General features: G+C 39.4%; 1 protein-coding gene across 2 annotated transcripts in view; it reads left to right on the top strand.

Moving 5' to 3' along the window:
- The first annotated feature begins 6 nt into the window (after positions 1 to 6).
- Positions 7 to 5,794, top strand: part of slit3 (slit homolog 3 (Drosophila)) — a 197,055-nt gene continuing 191,267 nt past the window's right edge. The window contains exon 1 of one of the 2 annotated variants that reach the window (XM_056770348.1): positions 7 to 146. The gene's annotated coding sequence lies outside the window, so the exon portion shown is untranslated. Of the gene's footprint in view, positions 147 to 4,688; positions 4,767 to 5,794 lie in introns of those variants that run through there. The other variant, XM_056770347.1, reaches the window with a different exon arrangement.

The following is a 5,794-nucleotide window of genomic DNA, read 5'->3' as shown; positions in this document are numbered from 1 at the left end:
GGAGCGGGGAATAAATCAAAGGAGAAAGCGTTGTCATGGTAAGATGCCCTCGTCCCACGCTAACCGCTAGCGTTGTTACCTGGGAAACAGAGACATCATGTGGTCGACTGGGGTAACCGCTGCGGTTACAAACTCATGTTAACAAGGTATAAAAAGAACACTACGGAAAATGTACTCGTATAATTGTACACAGTCCAAACATTGGATTTGTTTGAAATGAAAGACATTTATAATAGCATTTACAGTAAGTTATTTTTAGGTCTAAAGGTCTATTTTTCATCCAGCTGACTGGGTGCCCATGACTATGGAAGTATTTTAATGACTTTAGTTTTTGAAGAAAAAAGCATGTTGAATTACCACTAATCAAAAATAATCCTATTGCATTACCAGTGCTTGCATGTTTAGAGTCTGCAATTCAATATGGTTGTACATTTAAGCTGTGAATATTTCAAATTGAAACATTTCACACTCCGTTTCATCGTCTAAAAATTAAATAATCAAAATTCACCTTTTAAATTTCATTAAAAAATTCAACTTGGTTTTAAATACAACATTTAATATTCGACAGATAATTTTCAGTCCATATTATTTTGATTAAAAAATTTGCTTCCACAAATTCAGGGGTTCAAATTCGGTTTGAAATTCAACGTTTCAACATCCAGGAATCCGAGGAATAGCAGTAAAGCATGATTCTACAAATGCATGATCTCTTCCTGCTACCTGACCGCTTCGCCAGCAGGTGGTGCAAGTCGGTGCTGACGTAGATCAAAGCAAGAAAAACAGATACTCTTTATATGTTTGCCACACAGCCCACTCATCTGCTCCATTCCATTTTCTACCGCTTATCCGAACTACCTCGGGTCACGGGGAGCCTGTGCCTATCTCAGGAGTCATCGGGCATCAAGGCAGGATACACCCTGGATGGAGTGCCAACCCATCGCAGGGCACACACACTCACTCATTCACTCACGCACTCACACCCTACGGACAATTTTTTACAGAGATGCCAATCAACCTACCATGCATGTCTTTGGACCAGGGGAGGAAACCGGAGTACCCGGAGGAAACCCCCGAGGCACGGGGAGAACATGCAAACTCCACACACACAAGTCGGAAGCGGGAATCGAACCCCCAACCCTGGAGGTGTGAGGCGAACGTGCTAACCACTAAGCCACCGTGCCCCCCACTCATCTGCTCGATTAAGTGAATTTAGTTGTTCTCACATATAGCTTATTATGTATCATCAAGAAGAAATGTATTGACGTTTGTACTGGCAGCTTAGGTCACCTCTATCATTGTTTTCCCTCCTAGTTATGTTTTCAGCCTATGTGAGAAATACGCCTGGACATCCTAAAATTCTTATTGTGCCATTTTGTGCTTTTTGTGTTCATATTCAGGGCTCTTCCGCATTTCTGTATAGCCTACGCTTTATTAAAAAGGTGTAGGCTATACTAATTTTGGTCATCTGGTCTGAAGATAAAGCAACATTAAGCATTTTAGCAAGGTACACTGGCCGTGATGGCGTGGTCCATGGACGCTAAAGGGATAGAGTAAGAGCACTTAGCAAACCTTACAAGCTTATAACGTTTTTGTTCCACCGTCCCACCGTGCATGTTGCGGATATTCAGTATGGCATGATCGGAGCAGTTATCAATAAGATGCTGGTTGAGATCTCAGTATTTGACCGCTTCAAACACAATAAATCTCATGTAAATGCTGATGATGCATAATATTTATGTGAAAATGACAGTGTTGGGTAAGTTACTCTGAAAAAGTAATTAATTACTAGTTACTCATTACATATTCAATAGTGTAATTAGATTACTGTCCAAATTACCCTGTCCAAAAAGTATTTAGTTACTCATTACTAATTACTTTCTATATCCTACATCGACATTGATTAGTTAAGTGATTCAAGGATAGAAATGAAACGGCTTATTTAATTCATTCAAATAAATAATATTAGTAACTGACCAAAGTATTATAAATGTGAGCACAGATTTTAAAGTAAGACTTTGAATTTTGATGTCAATTACACTATTGCACACGCATATATTTCACAAAGTATTTAGTTTAAGTACATCACAAGTAACTGTAATTAAATTACAGAAAACATATGAGTAATCCCTTACTTTACTTTTTCAAGGGAAAAGTAATTAAAATACAGTAACTAATTACTTAGTAACTAGTTACACCCAACACTGGAAAATGATGTGTTGAACTAAAAATAACCTAATTCCTTCAAGCCAGAACAGGAGGGCAGTCAAAGTCTGAGCATAATAGGCCTAGAGTGTGTCTCTGCAGGCAGTGAAAGCGTCAGTAAACATTTCTGAAAATGTTGATGATACATAAGAAGCTATATATGAGAACAACTTAATTCACTTAATCGAGCAGATGAGTGGGCTGTGTGGCAGAAATATAAAGAGTATCTGTTTTTCTTGCTTTGATCTACGTCAGCACCGACTTGCACCACCTGCTGGTGAAGCGGTCAGGTAGCAGGAAGAGATCATGCATTTGTAGAATCGGCGCTTTATTGCTTTCCCTCGGATTCCCTGATGTTGAAACGTTGAATTTCAAGCCGAATTTGAACCCCTGAATTTGTGGAAGCAAATTTTTAAATCGAAATAATATGGACTGAAAATTATCTGTCGAATATTAAAGGTTTTATTTAAAACCAAGTTGAATTTTTTTATGAAATTTAAAAGGTGAATTTTGATTATTTAATTTTTAGACGATGAAACGGAGTGTGAAATGTTTCAATTTGAAATATTCACAGCTTAAATGTACAACCATATTGAATTGCAGACTCTAAACATGCAAGCACTGGTAATGCAACAGGATTATTTTTGATTAGTGGTAATTCAACATGCTTTTTTCTTCAAAAACTAAAGTCATTAAAATACTTCCATACATGACATTCTTGTACGACTAGGCCTACCTGAAAATGTTTTATTTTTGTACAAAGCCTAGTAAATCGTGACTTTAGAAGTCTGAATGCATTCTTGACTCCATCTCAAAATTTCCTCTGTTGTGGTTTCTCAATCATTTATATTGATAAGTTGAATTGCAGCTCTTTCTTAGAAAAGCTGAACATATGAGAATGGCAGTTGCACACATTGAGGCCCTCGACACAAAATTCAGAGGCCCAGATCAGTATCTGTTGACTATGGAAACAGATAAGAGCCCAACCCTGTCATTCTGTCCCCTAACCAAAATGTCAATCATTACTATATACAGCTAGGCTGTTTTTTACTAACATGCTGTTTTCATCCTGAAAGACAAATAATAATCAAATGGCTTATGGTGTATAATCATAATAATACTTTCCAGACACAAACAAGACACTGGAAGGAACACAGTGAAAAGTTAATGTTTCCCCCTAGTAATCACTTCTCCTTCCCCCTTTTTCTTTCTTTCTTTCTTTCTTTCTTTGTCTTTCTTTCTTTCTTTCTTTCTTTTTTCTAAACGATACCAATCATTTCCAGTCCCCGTTACACTTACACAATTTTTTTTTGAGTCGATATTTTCTTATATCTAAGTAGTTAAGATGCTGCACTCCCTAACAAGGACACCAAGGGGCGGTTTCCCAAACAAGGATTATTTTAAAACAGGATTAGGCATTAGTTAAATTATGGTAAGACAAAACAATCGCACTGATATATTTTAAGATATGTCAGTGCAAGTTGTTTTCGATCAAGGCATCACTAACATGTAAATTAGACTGAGACTAGGCTTTAGGCCTGTCCGGGAAACCGCCCCCAGATAAAGCTAATTTGCCTCTCAAATCGTCATCGCCATGATTTGTAGTGCGATGGCCAACAGCATGAGTCGCCTTTTGTCATTTATGTTAAGTGCTGGCCATTATGTCTTTTGAGTACTGGATAATTAGTTTCTCATCAGGGGTTCAATTTAAGCAAGTAGTCGCACCCTGACAGACAGATAATGAATCACATTAAATTGACCGTTTCCCTGTGTTTTCATTTGTTCACCACGAGGGGGCAGTGTGGGCTTGGAGGTCGCCCCATTTTCTTTCAACCGCTTTATTGACTAAACCAATGAAGTTGAGACGTGATTCATTGACTCAATTAGTGGTATATTTTTTGTTTGTTTCAGGAACGGGGATCTCCATTGCTTTGTTTATTTTTACAATTCTGTCACAGCCAATTTTTGAATGTTTTTGTGTGAGTGTATGCTCCAATGAGTCGAGAGTCTTTGAAGTTCAGTTAGAGAAATACAATAAAATAAGAGAACCCGGTTTCACTCCATGTCATTTTCCGACTCTCCCACATGTTTTTGCCTTGTACTACACTATACAACTCAGTCTATAAACTCTCTCCGTCTCTCTTACATATGAATTTGTGGCTTCGTGCAGTCGCTACAAACACCCAACATAAACACCCTTCTCGGAACGAGAGCCTCTTATTGGGCAGGTTGTCACTTTTAAATATGGTTATTTCCACTACACATGTGCTCCTGTCAGATTTTACCATAATATGTGCCCACACGCATAAATTCTAGCGCATGAGAACACTGCTGCGGCCTGGCTGACTTGCGCTAAACTGGAAATGAATGGCCAGTAATCAGTGAGCTCATTCCTCTGAGTCTAAGGGGTGGGCGTACGTAATGATTGGCGTCGCAGTATCCGCACATACATTACGACGGAGGACGGACTTTTGTTTGCCCGCCAGACAAACACATTGGTAACATCCCCCTCCTGATGTCTCTGTTCATGTGCAGATGTGCTAGAGTTGGAAGACAGAAAGCGAGTAAGTGTTGGCTCACCGTTTCCTCACCTAAGCGATGGTAACACGTCGTCAGATAAATAGGTCATACGTGAAAAAGGAAAAAAACAAAGCTGCAAGAGTGAGGGGTTGTTGGGTGTTTGGGTAAGGCTCCATTTCCTTTCACCACAAGCAGAATAATCTCTTGGCTGGCAGCAGAGACTCGGGGTTTCACCCCGAGCCCATTAAAACACGTCAGCTGTGTCATTGATTTTGGATCAGCACAGCATTGATTGGCGTCTAAGCCCAGTCAGACCGCATTTGCATAGTCGCGCACTGTAAACTGCTAGTTCGCCAGCAATCGCGGTTGAACAATGAGAGCGATCGGACTGGGTTGATGTCAAGCGCTTGTGGTTTGTTTGCAGCTAAAAAGTATCCATGTAAAGCAAAGTATTGCTGGTGTGTTGCCCATGGTTTTGCTTATATAAGTCACACGTTTATTGCCATGTCTAATTGTAAAACCGAGATTCAGTCCAGCACTCTACATCGTCCTCCAAATTTAGCTTGGAGGGAAACGCAGGAGTGCATTTAATGCTAAAATTTATGGTTTGGAAGTGTTAACAAACATGTTCTCTCCGATATAGTGAGAGAAAGCAGGAGAGATGGAAGAAAATAATGAAAGTGAATAAACAGCAGGGTTCAAAAGTCAGATTCTAACGTTTCTTGTGGAAGGATGGGATAGTGCACACCTAACACGCCATTTATTAATACTCCCTCATGTCCTTCTTAACACGTATAGTGCTCTTTCCTGTGAGAAATTAGAAATATCAGTCTGTAGATGAGATTTGTATCAAAGTTTGTTTACGGAAGTCCTGCCAATCGGCGACCATGTTTGCATCACGCATGCGATGAAACACTTGGCGGCCAGGCGGCACAACTGGCGGCATATTTTTGTAGGCTACATTGTGTTTTTCGTTTAACAGTTCACGGCGGGTCTATTTTGATGTTTTTAAATGTAGCATTACGATGTGTTTACGTGTTTTTTACGTGGAGTTGTTACATGAAAATACACG

This window comes from Triplophysa dalaica, chromosome 16 (genome assembly GCF_015846415.1).
Source record: "Triplophysa dalaica isolate WHDGS20190420 chromosome 16, ASM1584641v1, whole genome shotgun sequence".
In the NCBI taxonomy this organism is placed as follows: Eukaryota; Metazoa; Chordata; class Actinopteri; order Cypriniformes; family Nemacheilidae; genus Triplophysa; species Triplophysa dalaica.
Note: the sequence above shows the minus strand (reverse complement) of the source record. Positions and strands in the feature narration are given on the sequence as shown.